Source organism: Paramormyrops kingsleyae, chromosome 3 (genome assembly GCF_048594095.1).
Source record: "Paramormyrops kingsleyae isolate MSU_618 chromosome 3, PKINGS_0.4, whole genome shotgun sequence".
In the NCBI taxonomy this organism is placed as follows: domain Eukaryota; kingdom Metazoa; phylum Chordata; class Actinopteri; order Osteoglossiformes; family Mormyridae; genus Paramormyrops; species Paramormyrops kingsleyae.
The window spans coordinates 39,632,444-39,653,587 of NC_132799.1; the positions used below are offsets into that span (position 1 = coordinate 39,632,444).

A 21,144-nucleotide genomic window follows, 5' to 3' on the forward strand; every position below is an offset into this window, starting at 1 on the left:
CTATGCAGAAGCTCTCTGACAAAGGGAGTGTCTTGTAGTCTTCCTTAAGCCTACTGTCACGCCCCGCTCCGTCCGCTCCCGATGTGTGCCACGCCCACCTCATTACCTCCTGTTTCGCCCTGATTGTTCTCACCTGTGGCTCGTTGTCCGTGGCTTGTCTTTTGTATTTAGTCCTCGTCTGAGTCAGTCTTCCCCAGACTCGTCATTAATGTTGCCTGTTGTAATTCCCCGGTCCCGTCTTCCTCGAATAAACCCTGTTTACCCGACTTCCTGGCTCCCGATTGCCTGCTTTCCAGGTCGCCTCTCCGCAACCGTGACAGAATGACGAGTCTCTCTGAAAGCACGAAGCAGCAGTCCGAGCACCACCGGCTCGGACTGCTGCAAGACTTCGTGTATTGGCAATCCCAGCCCGAGGTCCAGGAAGACCCGACAGCCCTGGAGCTGGCTAACCAGGGCATGGACCTGCTCAGTAGGGAACGCCCAGCCGGACAGGGATACCCGCTGACGAGGGCACAGAAATGCCTTCGCCGCCTGAGCCAGCGCATAACGAGCAGCCGGGAGAAGCGGAGCAGAGAGCTGGCGGAAGCAGCCCCAATGCTCTACATAGGGCCTGGCTTCGCCTCCGCCTGCAGCGGAGGAAGCCGCTCTGCCCGTGGCGCCCCCTGCTGGCCGCACGCCCGAGGTGCCTGCCAAGGCGCCCCCTGTTGGCCAAGTGATGACGGCGCCCGCTGAGGCGCCCCCAGCTGGACACACGCCCGCGGCCCCGCCTGAGGCCGCCTCTCCAGTCCTTCCCGCGGCCCCGCCTGAGGCCGCCTCTCCAGTCCTTCCCGCGGCCCCGCCTGAGGCCGCCTCTCCAGTCCTGCCCGCGGCCCCGCCTGAGGCCGCTTCTCCTGTCCTGCCCGCGGCCCCGCCTGAGGCCGCCTCTCCAGTCCTGCCCGCGGCTCTGGCTGCCCCGCCTGCGGCCACGCCCGCGGCTCTGGCTGCCCCGCCTGCGGCCACGCCCGAGGCTCCGGCTGCCCCGCCTGTTGCCTCCTTAGAGGCCCTGACACTTGTCCGCCCGGCTCTGTCCTCCCTCCTGATTCCCTCGCCCTTACTCCGGCAAGGCCAACGCCCCCCAGGACCCCGCCTTTCGGTGTCCCGTAAGGGACGGGGACATAGGCGTCGGGCCCGGGTCCCACCCGCCCTTCCCCCTGGCTCGCCCGTTCGGCCCCTGGCTGTGGCTCGGTGGCTGCCTGCGGGTCCTCCGGCTCGGGGTCGGCGGTCTCCTCCGGGTCCCCCCCTGGATCCTCGGTGCCGGTCCTCGGTCCCGCCTCCGGCTCCATGTCGGCCGCCTCCGGGCCCCCCTGCTCCGGCTGGGCGTCGGACGGCGCCTCCGCCTGCCGCGGCTTCCCCCTCCTGCCCGCCTGCACTGGTGTTCCCTCCTGCTCCCTCCGTGTCCCCTCCGTCACTCCCTCGTCCCGTTCCCTTGGCCCCTGGGTGGTCCCCTCCTGCTCCCTCCTCCCTCTCGCCTGCGGCCCCTCCGGCCGCTGCCCGTCGCCCGCCTGGGTTCCTTCGGGCTCCCCTGGTTCCTCCTCCCTTTCCCATTTTGCCTCCTGTCCCTGCTCCTCCTCTCTCTGTGTCTCCTCCGTTCCCTCCTCGTCCCTTTGTCCCTCCTGTCTCTGTTCCTCGTCCCCCTCTGGTTCCTTCGTTCACTCCTGGCCCCTTTGTGTCACCTATGGGTGTTCCTGTTGTGTCTCCCTTCTCGGTCTGTCTGTCCGCCTTCCCTGTTCTTTGTCGTGTCCTGTCTTTCGTTTCGTCCTTGTTCCTGTTTTGTGTCTCTGTCTTGTTCCCTGTCCCTCGTTGATGTTTTGGTTTTTGTCTTCCAGGTCCTGTTCCCCGGTCTCGTCCGTCGCCTCCTCTCGGGCGCGCCCGGTGTGCGCGCCTTTGGGGGGGGGGTTATGTCACGCCCCGCTCTGTCCGCTCCCGATGTGTGCCACGCCCACCTCATTACCTCCTGTTTCGCCCTGATTGTTCTCACCTGTGGCTCGTTGTCCGTGGCTTGTCTTTTGTATTTAGTCCTCGTCTGAGTCAGTCTTCCCCAGACTCGTCATTAATGTTGCCTGTTGTAATTCCCCGGTCCCGTCTTCCTCGAATAAACCCCGTTTACCCGACTTCCTGGCTCCCGATCGCCTGCTTTCCAGCTCGCCTCTCCGCAACCGTGACACCTACAACCTGTAAATTAAATTTCCTATTCATATTTTTTGCATTAGATTTCTCTTTAATGACGTTTTGGAAATGTATATTCATTAATTAAACATCTCTTCATATTATTAAACTTCCCACTGTCACCTTGTTAATCTTACCCTCATGTTTGCAATCTATCACTATCATTACACTATCTGGTGTTTCAATTAGAATTTGGTTATTTACTTTTTTCATCTTAATGACAAGCCTGTTGGTGTTTCCATGACAACTTGGTTGAAATCAGCAGACCCCCTTGGAATATATAGAAAGTGTTTGTTCCTCATTTCCAATAAAGAATACAGATCCATGTAAAATTTACATAACTTTTTTTTTCCCTTTTTCCTAAGGCTCACTGGTCCTTGTTTCTTGCTGTCAATGTGTTTCATCTCCACACTATTCAGCAGTGTTTCTCTTATCAATGCAGTACATTTAACATGAAAATGACCAGAAGATGTCTTGTCTGATTAGCTTCATTTAAACATCCCAGCATTGTTAATTTCACCTCACATAACAGCTGTGCGTTCACTGAATTCTGGTGTGAGTTTAAAGTGTTCATAACTTATACAGTATACTTTACCACATTGGTAATTCTCTGACAGTCCACAGAACCTGTAAGATTTTAACCCATCTGTTCTATAGTTTTCACTGTACTGGCATTAGTAAACTTCCTTAACCATTTATCCACTGTAAAATTCCTTTACTACATCACACCATTAATTAATGGTCCCCAGATATACAAGAACAATGGATGTGGAAAAACAAAATCTCCCAGCCATCAATTAACTGTCCCTAATGACATATCCAGTGCAGAGTCACAAGGAGCCTGGAGCTTATCACGGGAAACACGGCGGCACCCTGAACAGAATGCCAGTCCATCTTGGGAAACCCCCTCATACAAGAGCAATTATTTTTATTACTATTATTAGGTGCTGCCAAGTAGACATGTGGTCCTGACAGTACTCCCCCAGAATGTTCTGCCTTCTGTCTGGGTCTTCAGGCTTCCAAAACCATGGTCGTTGTTGTGATGAACAAGTGCATCTCTCGTGTTCCCGGTGATCCCTTTCCACTTTACTGTCAGCTTTTCCAAATATTATGGTCTTCCACTGGGTCTTCTCAAATATTTGATCAGCATTAGTATATTTATATTACACATTTTCCTGACTATCTCCCAGCTTAATTTATAATGTTTTTTTTAGTTATCAGTTTTTAGAGCTCAGGGTGTGACAGTCTCTGTGGCATAGAAAAATTGTAAAATACTGAAAAAGTTTATCCATAATATCATTCCAGTTCACCAAAACTGTAAACTGAACATGTCATGTTCCAGATTGTTGGTGTGTATTGGAAATCACCATGAATCTGCAAACTTTCACAATGGTTGCTTTTCTGATTCACTGAAAAAAACAGATTGCTTTCCACTGGCACGCAGTGAAATGTACACATCAGTATAGTGCACCCCCAATCTACATCCACAACACAAGATCAGTTTACACCAGGCATTTCATACCTTGTGTTTCTGAGTCATTGATAAAAGTCCACAGGTTATATTGATGAACATCAGAACCACAGAACTTTGTGGGTCATCCCTCCAAGCTGTGATATCTTACTGACATTTGCAAAAAGAATCCAAGCATTGTTGGAATCTTCAAAATATAAATGCAACACTCAATATTGATCTTAAACAAAGATTTTATTGAAAAGAAATTAATAAATGTAAATGACACATTAAATGGATTATGAAGGCTCTAAGCACCGATGGCGTAATGGGTAGGGAAGTGCACTTGTAGTTAAAAGAATGCTGGTTCAAAACCCCTACCAGAACAGTACTATTGAGGTGCCCAGAGCAAGGTACTTCCCCCAAACACTGCTCTGCAGGTGCTGAATTAGCTGCCCCCTGCTATGCCACATATGGGTTATATGCAGACATGTGTTGTTGTGTGCTGTGGTGTGTCAGCAATGGCAACTAATCACTTCACTTTTGGTTACTGTTATTCTGAAAAATAAGGAAGGTTGTGGATGAGGATTCCCACATTCATATCTGGTTTGACCACCATTTACCTGTAGCAGCATGACATACCTGCATCTCTTGAGAGTTGATCAAGTTGTTGCCGGTGGCCTGTGAAATGTTCAATATCAGTGTGAAGTTGTCTGATATTGGTGGATGATGGAATACGTTGTCCTATGTGCTGATATAGAGCTTTCCAAAGATGCTCAATGGGTGACAGGCCTGGTGAGTATGCAGGCCACATGGTCTGTGATTGTGAAGCCAGCTGGACATACTGCCAAAAGCAGAGGCGGCTTATGCTAGAGAAATGGGCAATCATGAATATGGCAACAGTTCTACTGGGCATCCCTGTACCCAGCATGCCAATGGTACAGTGCTACAATACTTGAGGCATATAGGCCAATGTGTTGTCTGCCCATTTTAGAGTGCCCCTTTTATTGTCCCCATATTAATGAACATCTCTGTAGTGAGCTGCTCAACATACACGCTGCGTCATATCTGTGTAGATGGATTATCAATACATTAAAAAATGTAACCTTTTTTGGCAAAATTTGAAGGACATCTCTCTCTCTCTTGGCTCTTTGCATACCCAGAAATTTATTTGGAAGTGGAATTTATTGGAATTTATTTTTTCAAGCTGCTGCAAAATGGGAGCAAAATCTAAAGTGGTGCATATATATTTTAGTTCAATATATGTTCATACTACAGGATCATCGATCTTAAGAACATAAGAACATGAGAACATAAGAACTATACAAACGAGAGGAGGCCATTCGGCCCATCGAGCTCGCTTGGGGAGAACTTAACTAATAGCTCAGAGTTGTTAAAATCTTATCTAGCTCTGATTTAAAGGAACCCAAGGATTCAGCTTGCACTACGTTATCAGGAAGACTATTCCATACTCTGACTACACGCTGTGTAAAGAAGTGCTTCCTTAAATCCAGTTTGAAATGTTCTCCCGCTAATTTCCACCTATGGCCACGAGTTCTTGTATTTGAACTAATGGGTGCTGAATCAATTACAAATGGATTGCCATGAATAAAAAGCAGCTATCTAACTTAATTGCCTATAGCTATCTAACTTAACCTTTGTCATATGTTAGTTTTCTGTTCCTATCTCTTATGTTAATTAAACGGGTCGGTGCCGACCCGTGTCTTAAATCAGCCATAACCATTTTTGGTGTGGCTTTCTGGACCTTTCTTTTGACAGCATACCTCTCGTTTTCAATTAAAAAAAATAATGGTAAAATAAGCCTCAAGAGAATTATATAAATAAACTGAATTGGTCTTATCTTGCCTTACATGTCTAGGTCAAGCCATAACTAGTGATTTTTTTTAATTATTATTTGTTTTTTAAATAGAGGTTCCTGACAAAGCAGTACACAAATTCATGTGGTGCTTTTATACATATTAAACTTAAAAACTGGTTGGTGTCGACCCCAACACCAGAGGTGTTATAATCTTGACCAGAGCCTTTATCCATCCATCATCACAACCACTTAACCCCCACTGGGGTCACAGAACCTATCCTGGGAACAACGGGAACCAACCCTCGGCGGGTGCCAACACATCACAGGGCCAATTTAGACACAGCAATCAGCTTACTCTGCTTTTGGACTGAGGGAGGAAACTGGAACTTTCAGTACACAGCAGCCACTCAGTATCATCACACAGTGTTTGCAAGGCCCGTGCACATGTTTACATTACAAATTAAATGATACAGGTATGCGCATCCCAATCTGTCTTGCTGCTCAAGAGTGACGTCAACCTCTGAAAATCATTGATACTTTGAAACTTTATTTTTGTGTGAACTTTAGCTTAGCATTTTGTAACTTTTGTTGAAAAAGACCTGTATAGAAATATACTGCTCAAAAAAATTAAAGGAACGCTTTGAAAACACATCAGATCTCAATGGGGGAAAAAAATCATGCTGTATATATATACTGATATGGACTGGGTAATGTGTTAGGAACGAAAGGATGCCACATCTTTGATAGAAATGAAAATGATAAATCTACAGAGGGCTGAATTCAAAGACACCCAGTGGTGGACCTCCCAATTCTGGTATTCTATGGCAAATGCCCATCGAGCTCCACGGTCCTGAGCAGTGAACACAGGGCCCACTAGAGGACGTCTGGCCCTCAGGCCACCCTCATGAAGTCTGTTTCTGATTGTTTGCTCAGAGACATGCACACCAGTGGCCTGCTGGAGGTCATTTTGTAGGGCTCTGGCAGTGTTCATCCTGTTCCTCCTTGCACAAAGAAGCAGATACTGGTCCTACTTATGGGTTAAGGACCTTCTACGGACCTGTCCATCTCTCCTAGAGTTACTGCCTATCTCCTGAAATGTCCTCCATGGCCTTGAGACTGGGCTGGGAGACACAGTAAACCTTCTGGCAATGACACATATTGATGCACCATGCTGGAGGAGTCGGACTACCTGTGCAACCTCTGTACAAAACATCCGTTTTATGTGGCAGAGGCAGAGATACCAGGCAGAAAGTTTTGCAATCAAACGCAAGTCTAGCACGTGAAAGCCCCTTTTATCCTGTGCTTACAACGCATGACACAAATGCGAAAACTACTCAAGACACAGTGTTCTTTTCAACTTCTATTTTCCCCAGTTGAAACAGGTGTAGAAAATATTTCCCAAACAAAAAGCGCACAGGCAGTGGTCATAATTGTATAACGAAAGTAATGTATGCCCAATACAGCAATAATGGAATTTAATAATAACAAAAGGCATCTAAATTCTCTGTATGTTTACGCTTCCATTGCGAACTGCCATCGGCATTTGGAACTTAAACAGTAACCAGTTTACACATTTTTTAGCAAGAAACACAGGCATGTTTACTTTGCTGGGGTTTAGGTGTGTGTGCAGAGAACATACTGCGTGCAACTTCCTTTTAGTGTGGTGTGCTTGTCACTGAGCTGCAAGGAATTTTTTATTTTTTTTCATGTCCTTTTTTTAATCCAATAATGCAGTTTGACCCAATGTAAATAGAATTAGTCGTAACTAACAGTGAAAACTACTGACACACATTTTCAGTTATATTGATATAACTGGAAAAGAATCCATGAGAAAAAAATATTGTATTTATCGATAATATCGAGTATCTAACTCTAACTTTGCTAACTAGCAAGCCAACAACACAAAAAATGCTTACGTTGCTATGCAGATACGATTGGCTGTCAGGATGTAGTTTTTTGGTTTGTTAATTATGACCCAAGCCTCATACATAGTGGTGTTGCGTCCTCGTCTTTGGCTAGAGAGGATTTCTGATTTATAGACACAAAGCTCTGAGTCTGTGTCATAGTATGTGTTATTCTGTTCACAACCACAAATAATGTAGTCATAAGCATCTAATGACTTGCATGCTAGTAATGTCTCTCTGGTTTACATGTTGGTTTTCTACACCTAATGCCTGTGTATATCTGGCCACTGAATATTCGACCACTTGCTAATGTCCTCTACACACTTACTAATAGCACATGGACCTGGAAGTTGATCACCATTTGCCAAAGTCAATTTGTTTAGGTAGCATTTGTGATCTTTGGTGGTTAATGCATTTTTTTCCTTTTGGGTGCACATCTTAGCACATAAAGTAAATGTTTGTTTGACATGCTGATGGAAAATGTTATGTGCTTGCAAAATAAAATGGTTCCTAAACCAAATACATGTTTAATTATACAGAATACCTAACTTCCTTCACTGAATATTCATAGAATACTATGTTGAATATTTATAGCACATTACTGTAAAGTAATGCACTCCACAAGGCTAGAATGAAGTAGAATATAAAATACATAGATGATGATGATGATGATTATTATTGTTGTTATTACAGTAATATTACAGTGAGTTGTCACTCGCTGCCTGGTTTAACCTAGTGGAAACCAATAAATTAACCCAAAGCATGATTAACAGGCAGAACAGTATGTCAGGCCAAATTAAAATAGCAATTTTCGTAATGCAGAATTTTCCAAGTCATGTTTTCAGGAGATATTGAACTAATTTAAAACAAATATGAGAAAAATTCAGGATGGAGAATTTAGTCTGATTATTTTAGAAGAGACCACAGCTGTAACAAAACGTAACACATATCATTAAACCGTAAACCGTACCTTAATGCCATAAGACCCTGAATTGGCCAGGAAAATGTTAGAGATCAGAAACACCAAAAACACAAGTTACCTGAGCAGTATCTATGCATGGGAGCTCAATCACCCTCTGGTAGATCAGCTCAGTCTGATATATTCATTAGATCTGATCCATACAGTGGGGAGACAGCTAATGGCTAATTTTAGTTATGTTCTGTCCTGTGCAAACACGCACACACATGCCACACAGCAGTCTTATCTGTAGAGAGCAGCCTCCAGTGTTCCCCAGACAGGATGGCACCACCACACTGTTCAGTACTCCAGTGAGCGCGTCCTGTCTGGAGGGGCCTTGACAAAGGCAAGTGAACTGTTCTCAGGCAACTTCAGGGTATGTTTGAAGAACAGGTCCCATACATCCTGTCCAAGGGATATAATGGCATTTGATGCATGTAACATCTTACCAAACAACATTCCCAGCAACTAACTACCCACAATGATAGGATTGTCTTTTGCTTAAGATACATTTTCAACATGACAGCCTCATTTATTGACCTGCGATTACTATTTTCTTCATTTTCTCATGTTTGTTTAGTATATCAAATTCCAATAATGGAACCTACCATCAAAATGAAGCTAAAGCAGCAAAAAACAACCAGGAACGAGATATTTTTGCAGCTCTACAGCCTCTCTGTGAAACACATCCTGAACTCAGGTTACTTTAGGGTAACAGAAAGAACCTAATAAAAGCCAGGGAACATAGAACAGAAGTACGGCTCTGTGTACATAAAAGCACTACAACAATCTGGCATGTAGCTCTGTTAATTTTCAAGTTGCCTAGCTTCAAATGGAGAGAGAAGTAGGTCGTTCAGTTGGAGTGGGACCCTGTTGCTGGAAATTTTGCTGGAGAAATGCATCTCTGAGGCAAACAAACAGTCTTGACCCACTTCAGTCCCAGGTAAACCTATTTAAAAGTCCTGAAGAAAATCACTAACCTACATAGCAGAGCCTTGCAGAAGGACTATCAGAATAATGACAGAAGTAAAAGAAAGAATGAAGGTGTGTGACTCTGGGGGTTATATCTTGGGGACTGTGTTCAGAAGGTTTCCAGTTCAAATCCTGTGGTTGGCATAATGACATTCCTGCATTAGGAAATAAAGCTGAAATATAATTATACACAGTCTAGACTCCATCTCCTGTGATTTTCTGATAAAGAAAATAGCTGGACCACAGAACTCCATAAAAAAATCATTAAAGAAATTTGTAATCCACACTACAGAAAGGAGTGTGTTTTCCTGAGAAAGATGGCAGTCAGAATAATTGCAGCTTTTGACAAATGCCATTCCTAGAAAAAAGTGATATGTTTGTAGCATTTAGCTTGTAACTTATCATGAACTCTATCTCTATCAGGGGACAGATCATCATTGATCAACATTCTCATAACCTGAGCAAGCTCTGCTCGGGGACCTCCGTGCTGCCTCTCATTAAGAGACAGGCAAGCAAAATTCATTATTATTGTTACTGTCCTCTTATATAAATTGCAATACAGTGTGGCCATAATACCTGCAGGGGGAAGTGCACTGCCTCAGTGAGTGTTTCCACACCTCATGTGTTGATTTGCACCCCCTGGATCTGTAAGCATCGAGTTTGCATGTTTCCGCACATCCGGCTCATGGTTCGTCTAGTCACCCTGGTTTCCTCCTGTTGTATAGTGACTTTTGACTTAGATGAAGTAGTGAGTTTCCAAATTGTTCTCGGTGTGTGCACTCTATAATGGGCTGGCATCCTGTCCAGGGCATCCCAGCCTTGTATCCTGTGTTTTCTGGGATACAATTTAGCTGTACGATAAGTAAAAGGGCCAGTAATTGGTATGCAACACAATGGGAAATAACTAGTTACAGCAGCAGGTCAGCACTCGAAGACACCAACATGGGTGCTTTCCTTATTTAGGAGACATGATGTTCTTTGGCATGAACCAACGACCCGAAAGTGACAGATGAAAAGTGTGGCTGACTGGGTGTTTGAGGTCACCATGCAAACCAGTTTAATTTCCTCCTCATACAGTAGGCTGCTGGCAGAGCTGTGCTAGTCGCAGCATGGTTGACACTTTCACATCAAGATTGCAGCAGCATTTTATTGTGAAAGCTGGAAGGCTTAATTAATGTCTACAACAATTATATATATTAATTCTAAAATGTGTTTCAAATGGAAGTTGAAAAAAGAGACAGCAGTTTTTGACATTCAGAATAGACAAGGATTATCACAAAGGATCAGTATTTCTGTGAGACTTTAATGCTAATACTTTAATAACAATATGTCTCCTTGTTATAAAAATGTGCATAATTATAACACCAACTACTCAACTTAATTGCCTTATTGTGTCTGATCTCTAACGAGTTATCTGCATATTTGAATTAAAGAAATCCCGCTACTATAATCTCATCTGTGCAAACTGAGAAAGGGTGACAAATTAAGAGAGGACACTGAGCAGGCTTATTTGAATATGTTAATTTAATTTAAAACCATTAATGACAGTGTGATCTGTCAGGGGGAATTTCCCCAAAGCATACAATTAAAGTTGGAAGGAAAATTTTATGAGTTTAAATAGTATTACTGCATCCATCCACTTTCCCTAAGTGTACAATGGAAGGCTGTGAAAAGTCTGGAACTCATCCCAGGGAGCACAGAGCACGAGGCAGGGGACAGCAAAGAGCACGAGGCAGGGGACAGCAAAGAGCACGAGGCAGGGGACAGCACAGAGCACGAGGCAGGGGACAGCAAAGAGCACGAGGCAGGGGACAGCACAGAGCACGAGGCAGGGGACAGCAAAGAGCACGAGCCAGGGGACAGCAAAGAGCACGAGGCAGGGGGCAGCAAAGAGCACGAGGCAGGGGACAGCACAGAGCACGAGGCAGGGGACAGCACAGAGCACGAGGCAGGGGACAGCTTGGGGCGGCATGCCAGTCCGTCACACGGCTCACGCTGATGCTGCAGGCAGCCCAGAGAAGTCCGTTCATCAAACTGTTTTTGGATTATGGGAGAAAACCGGAATCCTGGCAGGAAACCCTAGTTTTAGATCAAATGACAACTTAAAAGAGAACTCAGACTAATAAACAGATACACAGCCACATATCCCAGGGAATATATTTGGTGTGATCTTATAAAAAAAAATTTTAAAAAGCTATTATTTGCTTAATACTATTGGCAATCTTTCTGGAGAATACACAATATCACAACATTGCTGAGGAATTCTAGGGATTCTTTATCAGCTCTTTGTTTGCATTTTTCTTAATATGAGCGCCAGCTGGATGACAGAATCAAAATATTTGCGACTTGGATTTGAATGATTGTGTTAGCTACAGCTTGGCAATATCTGGTCCTTTCATGTCGAGGGCAGCTGCTGTATTGGTTTCTATGCTAACCATAACACTCAGACTGGCCTGGAATCACAAAGAAGCGTGGTCTCAGGGTGAGTAAGACTCTGCTGATGCCCCAACAGAGCTGAACCAAGCCTGCAGTTTTAACTGAGTTTTCATTTACTTGATACCCATGAAATACTACAGGGCTTTATCTTCCTACAGGGCATTCTTAGTCATAGAAAAATAATGGGGTTTTTTTTGTTTTAATGTCAAATATGTTTCCTTATATATTGATAACACAATGCAATAGATGGATGGGTAAAACACAAAATCTTATTAGACTATAACGCATTGGCATTTGGGTCCTCTGATGTTTATAACAATAGTCTGTTCTTCAAACACTGATACATCCCTTGTCTGTTATTAAGCTTAATGGGGCTACTACTGCTTACAAAATATGGCTGGAGTGCTGGAGTAATCCACTGAGTTATGCATTAAGGAAGCAGCTATTTGAGATGTCAGGTTTTCATTTGAGGGCCTTTGTAGATTCTCAGCTGTTGACCTGAATAGAAATATGTGAAAAGCGAGCATTGTGGGCACTTAAGCTAAATCAAACCATAGTTGCCCGAGGGCAGTGACCGGTTGTGCTGGCAAGTGAGGTAGAACATCAAGAGGATGTGTGTGGAAACAGCCATTGCGAGTCACCTTGATGGATCTCAGCCAATGTGACAGTTCAGGGATGGCAGCATGACTGCTATTGCACAGCTGTTGCATAAGTAGCAAGCTGTATTAGTGAAACCTGAGACCCCCCCATCCCAGAGACACCCTGGGAATTTGTATGCCACCTCTACAGTGACAGTGACAGGCACAGTGCACAGAACAAGTACAGTGATGAAGACAGACATCCCAAACCTCCCCAACTGACATCTGAAATTCTAAACAAAAACACAGTCCAGCTGACACAGTTTATCATAGCTGAGACAGTTTATCATAGAAACTCATACTGACACCTTTTGTTTAAAAAAAAGATGAAAAATCATATTATGATATGATGCCCAGATATTACAAAAATATTGCAAATTTGGTTAATTTCTTACCTTCCTGTAAAACATCTTGTTTTTTTACACTTGACTGAAGTATACATTATGTCCTGTATTATCTCTGTTTGAAATCATGTGTTCATTTATGACTGCATTTACATGCTCTCCCCATGTCACAGTGTAGTTTAGTCTGGGGACTCTGGTTTTCTGGTCTGAGGTCAGAGGTTTAGGTAGAGAGGTATGTGATAATATGTGGTTGTGTGGTACATTGGATTCTCATTGATGGTGACCCCTGCCGCATGACCTGTGATTCCAGGAAAGGCTTATTCAGTCATTGATGGGCTTTGGCATTGATCACACCCAGGGGCATCAGAAGTGTTTGAATGTGGGGGACACACACTGGCATAAAACTAAAATTTTATGTTAAATGTGGGGGGGGGGGGGGGGTCCAAACAAATAATTATGAAATGTGTTAGCTGGTTGACCTTGGACCCCCAGAGGTTTTATTGGACCCCCAGAGGTTTTATTTCTCTATGGCGAAAGGCGCTATATAAAAATAAATTGAATTAATTTCTCTTTGAATCTGCCCCACATACATGGCTTCAGAGAAGACATCTGCCCTTTGAATATTTAAGCCTTGACAAATTTTACTCTAAAATGTAGTTTTTCAGCTTTTTTATACTTCTAAATGTGCCAGGAACCCGTAGCTTCACATGATAATCCAGACAAATGTTTATCTCATGTTTGTTGCCTTTCCTCTTTACAGTGTGGTGTCTTTTATTATTTTATTCAGGAAAAATATGATACTCGTGTGGTTTTTATTTTTACAGTTTACACTGGAAGGAGTACTCAGCCACGACAATTTTGGGAGAAACTTCCCAGGTGATTTTATACTTCTAAAAAACAAACAATGTTATCTTTTAGAAATACGTTCATCTTAATTATGTTCCAAATTTTCCAGAATATGTTTCATTACGGCAGTCTTTTCACACTTGCTTTGGTTACAGTCATGTCACCGGAGGTAGCTGGCAGAGGTTGTTAAGGCAGGGGTGTGGTCACAGGTGGGCAGGAGGATCATCTGTGTTTGCCCACCCAACAGAGACAGATCAAATTTAAACAATAATTAGAGATAGTAAATTGAATCGTCCTAGGAGACTGCCCCCCAGTGAACAACTATTACCATTACTACCCACTCCCCTGATCATCAATATCTTCCCAACCAGGGGATACAAATTGTACACTGGTACCCGTTCAGGAAACCCAAATGCCCACCCCAAGATGGCTTCCGAGTAACACTGGCCTTTCCTGTCTGCTCTGCCTCGTCTCAGTGTTTGGAGTCCTGGTTTTGTGATCTGTGTTTTTGGCTCATTGTCATTCAGTACTGGGTCCTGGTTCTTGTTTCCTCCCCACTCCACAAATCATCTGCGTTGGAGTCCTTCCCCAGCTCGCCTCATTCCGGAACCTCTCATCCCGTCTGCGGTCCCAAGCCCCAGCTGGTACCTGTTTCCTGTTGTGTCCTGTTCAATGAAAAACCTGCCAGAATGGGTGGAATGGTCCAGTTTGGGGTGCTTTGTGTTTGTCTTACTAACTTAAATGTTCTCAGAGTCAGCATTGCGACAGCATTAGAAAATCATTCAATCAAAACCAAAATATGGCAACTTGGGGGGAAAAAACTGCAATTTTTAACTTTTTCATTCACATTACTCTTTTGAAGTAATGGACACTGGCAACAATTCAAGATTAATGTTAAATTGCAGTTCATTGCATGTTAAGATTTAGACACCCCTTGCCAATTAAAAATGTACTGTAGGATATTTTCTTGAGCAAATGGAACAAGTTAATTGGAGTGCTGCTTCAGCCTTACCTAATACAAGACAAATAACAGTGTACCTGTTGAATCAGTAAACAGACAATATACAGTGCTCACAGAAAGTTGTTGGATGCTTGCTTAATTCTGTAAAAATATTTTAAATTTATTGGTTTCATAACACGTCCATTGTTTAACATATCTGTATATACACACAGATGTTTTTTTGTTAAGTGTCATAATTTTTTGACTGAGTCATTCAGTTCTGTTCTTGCCATTTTGCTGTTAATTGCAATTGTAATCACTGGTTCTCAAAGGGATACTAAGCACAAATGCTTGGTGTTTTATATTATTGCAAACACATTACTAATTAAAAAGCACACAATGAGACAGCTTGTCAACTTTTTAAACTCAGAACAGCTCTTTGAGAACTATAATTTGGGTTTCAATTTATTGCTACTTGAAATTAATGTTTTACTCAGAACTACTGGTTTCTAATCTAATTTTATTAATTTAAAATTTGCAGCATTTTTAGTGAATTGAGCAAGCATCCCAAGACTTTCTGTGAGCACTGTATATGCAATTGTGTAGTGAAAATAAGTAACATTTAACATTCATGTAAAGTGTTTACAATAGTGCACATGAATACAATAGTGCAACAGAGTACATGATATGTAACTATTGATGCTGTCACAGGTTTCTCATCTTCCATCACTTTGGCAGTCTCAGGAAAGCAAAGGTGCTGGGAGGCTTTTTGAGGGTCGATCCACCTTCTCCATCCACCTCAGCCTATCTCAGATGTAGAGACCTAGAATCAAAAAATTGTTGACTCCTTCCATAGGAGACCCATCAATGATTGTTCATTGATGACTTCTGCTGATATTATTTGACCATATTACATCTGCATGGTCATTTTCAGAAAAGGGGTGTAAGAAATCCATGTCCAATTCAGTTTCATGTTGCCAATCCTCTAAACCTCTTTACCTTGTTTATAGAGTGGAGGTGGGAGAGGATGATGGAAAAGGTGAGGGACCATGGCCAGATGGGCTACTTTGGGTCACGCTCAGCACAAGCTGGGCCACTGGCACATCTTCTGCTGTCAGTGGGGTCTGAATAGATCCAATCTTGAGGAAGCAAACCCCAAGGCCAGGAGGGAAGATCGGCACCTTAACAGTCACAGAAGGGCCCCTTTTCAATTCAGGTTCAAACTTGACTCTGTGTATTTCACAGCTTGTCAGTTTAAGTGAAGAAATTTTTTGTGAGCTGGCAATTCTGAAAATATAACATCACTTCTGGTTTGTCTGGCAGAAAAAATGACAGTGGCAGGAGATTTCTGGGGCAGAACAAAAAGGCCATTTTTAAATGTGGAAAACCCAGTACTTTAAAAGACCATCCTCTGGAATCCTGTCAGACAGAACTCAGGGATGTGAGAGTAACCACTACTGCTATAGTACAGTGTTAGCATTGGCTTCAGCAATATGATGAAGAGTTGTGGGTGGTCAGTAAAGGACTGTTACAGAATGAGTCACTTTTCTTATGAATGTATGTGTACTACCCATTCATAAAAAGGAAACTCAAACATAAACCTTTTTCTGAGCCAGAATGTAAGGGTTGTCTCAGTCATCTGGCTTGACAGTCACACTTTCTGACTCTCACACTCATGCATGAAATCTTACAACAAATCTATATTATTCCATTATGAGCCTAAAATTAGCTACATCAAAAGTGTTGGGGTAGTTTGCAAACCTTACAGACTATATACAAGGTAATAAAGCTGTTACATGCATGCAAATGCGTGTGGAGACTTGTTTCAAATTGAAAATCTCATGCCATCCAGCTGACCAAAGTTGGTGACACCGGAATATTAATGTTTTTCTACATCAATTCATTAATCCATTCTTCCTCTATATTCCTATGCCTTCAGGGTCTCACTGGATCTGGAGCCTGTCCCAAGAAAGATGGAATACAAGGCAGAGGGTACATTGGACAGAATGCCAATTTATTTAAAAGTGCAAACTCGCACACACAATCACACTGTGATATGTTAATTTCTGTACATCTGTGTATGGTAACTCTTGGCTGCTTATTTGTACTGACTGTAACTATAGCAACAGAAAGAGTGCAATAATAGCAAGCGTGCTAATAGGTTGTCGTTTTCAGTAGAAGGGCCCTACCACACCACACAAATGATTTTACAGAACGTATTTCAACTGGAAGACCACCCAGAGGGAACTAAAATCAACAAAGTGAATGTTAGTCAAAGGCGAGCGTAGCTGCCATTAATCTAAAGTGAGAGCTGCCCAGCCTGTTTAGCGTGATGTTTGGAGTATGACAGCGAGCTCGGTTTGGTCACGTCACCCTGGATCCTCAGAGAGAAGAAGGAAAGCCTGCCAGATAGAGCAGGGCCTACGGATTGATGCTCCCCTGCCTGGTCAGATGGAAGGAGCAACTGAAGGCTTTTTGGCCTGGAGTGGTTTGGCTCGCTCACAGCTGGGTGGGGGCAGCACTTTACTTCACATTTGATTCGTCAGACAGATGTAAGGGGAAGTGAGGTGGCTCTGAAGAGGGGCCTGAAGTCTCTCCCCTCGAGATTCTTTAGGTGTCCTCTTTGGTGTGGACAGCTTTCGGCAGCCGTACAAAGCTTAGCCCATGTTCCTGTCCTCCTGTGTGTTTACAGAAGGTAAGAGTGCTAAGAACTCCTTCATCCTTCTGAAAAGAGGGATTTGGGCCATTTGTTGCTATGATACTGGCTGCTGTAAAGGAGTTTGGGGTATTTTGGGGGGTGGAGTAGGTTCTTGTTGGTCTCAGCTGTCCGAGGAAGGTTATGATGATTTACACCACCTGTTCCCGCCATTCCAGTGTACGTATATATCAGGCTGTTCTGCTTTCCAGTAATCCCAGACAACAGCCTCTTTATGCCAGACTCAAATGCCAGTGCTCCAAATTATTTTCCTTCCATTCAGAAAGGTCGATTTTATGTAAAGAAGCTTCATTTTTGTATGTCCACACGTATGTAAATAAAGCTGACAAAATAATATACTGGCCATATGGTCCTTTTCACCAGGCTGCCCAGCGTTTCCTACAACATGAAGAATAATTGACAAAATATTTCCTAATTTTTCAGTAATATTTGGTTCTGCCACCATATTTGGTTCATGTGACAGTTAGCAGGTGAAGCTCAATGCTAGACAACATTTTCTCCCACTGTCTGCATAGCTACTGAATGAATTTTATTATATCAGATTAAAGCACAAACTGAAAATCTGTAGAAAAACAAACAAACATATGAGTAGATGTTGACCATCCTCTAATAATCTTGCCAGCCAAAGCTTTTCAGGAAGACCAAGTGTCCCATTCATTTAGTAGTTGACATGAAAAGGGACTTGCTTGAAGGAATCAAGTGTATTTGTTGATTTCGCAGTGGCTTCAGAATGTGACAAGCATTTTCCTAGGCCACAATCAAAGAAGTTTTGAAACTGGTTTGCAGGCCCCACTTTGCATAATTCCTGGGCCTGGGATAAAATTACTTCAACTGGGTCCCCAGTACGTGCAACCCCCTCCTTTCTGTACCCCCCGCCCCCATCCAGGACACCTTCAGCTTGAGAAAGCTGTCATGCCCTGCTCGTCCGCTCCTCCCGTGTGCCATGCCCCCTCATCTACCCCATGTGGAATCCCCGTGTTTACCAGCTGTTTCTTGTTTCTGTCATTAGTCCCATGTATTTAAGACTGCGTTAGGTATGTTTTCCCCAGTCTGGTCATTAATGTTACGGTGTGTTTTGAATGTGTCAGCCTGAATAAATCCCGTTTATTTGTTTCCACGGCTCCCTTCGTCTGCTTCCCTGTTACGGATGTGACAAAAGCAGGCCGGCTGCTTTTATTTCCTAATACTTGAAGTACAATGGAGCTATTTTAAACCCTCAAGTTCAAGTTCTTAAAATCTATTATGTACTTTTTGTTTTGTTTTGCCTGGGTGATGCCTTTAGAAGGTTCTGTTGGTATTATTATTGGTGTCGAACTCCTGTCCTGGGGGGCCGGAGCCCTGTGTATCTTAGTTCTTTCCCTGTTCCACAACAAATGATCCAGCTCAAGAACTGTGTGGTAATTAGCACAAGGAGTTGAATCAGGTGTGTTAAATGAAGGGAAACCCAAAAATGTGCAGGGCTCTGGCCCTCCAGGACTGGAGTTTGGCACCCACGTGATAGAGAATACCAGGCAGACTGGGGGGCATAAGAGGGTTGAATATCCTGACTGCGGAATGTGCATATCCTTGATTTGATCTTGGACTGCTCAGATGACAAGGCAGTCGTTGCAGAGTACTGCCGATCTCTTTCCAAAACCCAGGAGATTATAAAGCATTTTTAACCAGCATTATTAACTAACAATGCCTCAAGTCACTCCCCTGAGATATAGATGAATCAGAAATACTTATAGTATAATATTTTTTCAATGTTAATCAGTTAAGCATTTATTATTAAAGCCAATAACTTTACTGTCATCATAATAGCAACGTAGAATGAACGGTAGACCATCCTGTGCTAACGGAGATTTCAACTTTCATCATTCTATGTATATGATCTTAATCTAAAACATATTTCACTGAGATACTGTAGAGTTTTGCATGGCTTTGTTTGTTTTTGTTTGGCTACCCTTACTATCATCTTTCTTCTATTTGCCGCAACCAATTTGTGTTTATGCCATATCATGTTGCTATTTAATGTATACGCCTCATTTCACTTTAAACATAAAGTTAGTAAGAAAACATGGACATAAATCAATGTTCAGATCTAAAATTCCAATGCAGCCCTGCTCTTTTACTTATAAACAAAATAAATTACATGAAACCATAATAATTTTGCCTATAATCTGTTACCATAACAAAACTGATGAATAGTCCTTATCAGCACCACAAATGTCAGCCTGGACAAAGAGCAGATCATGACAATGCTGCCCAAGTGCTCTGTTTCTCTCTCCTTCTCTCTCTGGTTCTTCTGGTCCAGCTATCTAATACAATGTGTTTAAACAAAGCTGTGGCCTATCTGTGACATAATGCTGAGTGCATGTGGCCCATGTCTCCTGAGTAACATTAGCTGACTGTGACAGCTACCAATTTTATCTTTGTTTAAATTTATAAAAATTTGATGGGCAGCCGAGTCTCTTCTTTAAATTGCACATGGTGCCTATTCAAGGCTATTTCACTAATGCCAGAGCAATATGCCAGATAAAAATTTCCAAATTAAATATCTGATATTTTGGTCTCTGTTGGCTGTTTGGCTCCTGGTTGAACCGTAGAAATTATTCAGACAACGATGATCCAAATCGAACAAGCATATGAGTTATTATGGAAGAGTGGAACATGAATGCAATGGTAGTGATCTTCGAAAGGGTATCTAATTTAAGTAACAGATTTATTGAGTCAGAGATGCTGCTGATGAATTATCAGATCATTTATCACCAAGGGGATCAGGAAGGGTTTGAAGGGAAGGGAGTTCAGCTGAAAAGGTGAAGGTGGATGAGATCCAGAGGAGAGAGAGGGTGAGGGAGGAGGGTTCCTGAGCAAAGACAAGTGACCAGTGGATGTCAAGGAAAAACACAGGTTTATGAAAAGAGAAGGGGGGCAGTGAGACAATGAGGAGGGAGCAGGAGAAGGCCATGAATTGTTTATGAAGGTCAGTAGCAGCACACTCAATAATGGAATTCTATAAGAATGTCTTACTTAGTGAGCTTCAGAATGAGTCAGGGCCATGTTTCAGCACTCAGAACAAGTATATTGCTGAATCTTATACTGACATCGGTGGGTAACGCAGTGCCAACCCCTTTAGGAGGACATGCCATGTTGATGCTGCAAGTTCTCTGAACTCTTACTCTGACATCCTGCTGTCCAGCCTGTCACCCTAATGGCTGCCCAGAAGTGGACGTCTCCCTCATTACCGGCTGAGCAGTTTCCCATCATAGCAGGTGGACATTTTCTAGGCTTCTTCCGCCCCCTCTGGGGCTGTTGATCGTTTTGAAACTCCATCCAAAAAGTAGATGCAAGTCAAAAGACAAAATCACCTCTGTCCATCTGCAAAGAGAAGGCTCCACCTTAGGGATTCCTACCTAAGAGTGCAGGTGTCAAGAAAAATTAGATTTCACAACAGAGGAGTCCACTGGAAGCAAAAACTAAATAAACTCAAACTTGCAGGGAGATTCTGTTTTTCTGTCTGGAAGCCCACATAAAGTGCATCAATCTTGTGAACCACTTTAACTGCAAAGAGACAGATCCCTTTAAATTTACTCTCCTGAGTCTCAAGGCTGTTGGTCATGGATTAACTTTATTAGGAATAAATAGCTAAAGAAGACTAAGCTTTTTATTCATAATTCTTCCTCCAATATTTCACACAAAATCGTATTAATGAGTGCAAAAAAAACAGTATAACAGCAACATTTAAAGCTGCAGCAAGTAAAAAGTAAAATAAAATCAGCCTCAAATGGGAAGGAAATGCATTCTGCAGGCATTGCATCACAATGGACTGTAATGGACTGGAAAGGTGATTATTAGGAAAAAAATACTAATTTTGTTTTGGAACATGAAATACTACAATTATATTAATACAATGACTAAACAAACAGGTGCAATT

At 43.0% G+C, this 21,144-nt stretch overlaps 1 protein-coding gene across 3 annotated transcripts in view; it reads right to left on the minus strand.

Annotated features, from left to right (window-relative positions):
* Positions 1-8,634, minus strand: part of LOC111834162 (protein shisa-like-1a) — a 61,670-nt gene extending 53,036 nt beyond the window's left edge. For all 3 annotated transcript variants that reach the window (XM_072710283.1, XM_072710281.1, XM_072710279.1), the window contains exon 1: positions 8,419-8,634. The gene's annotated coding sequence lies outside the window, so the exon portion shown is untranslated. The remainder of the gene's footprint in view (positions 1-8,418) is intronic.
* Positions 8,635-21,144: the final 12,510 nt, after the last annotated feature.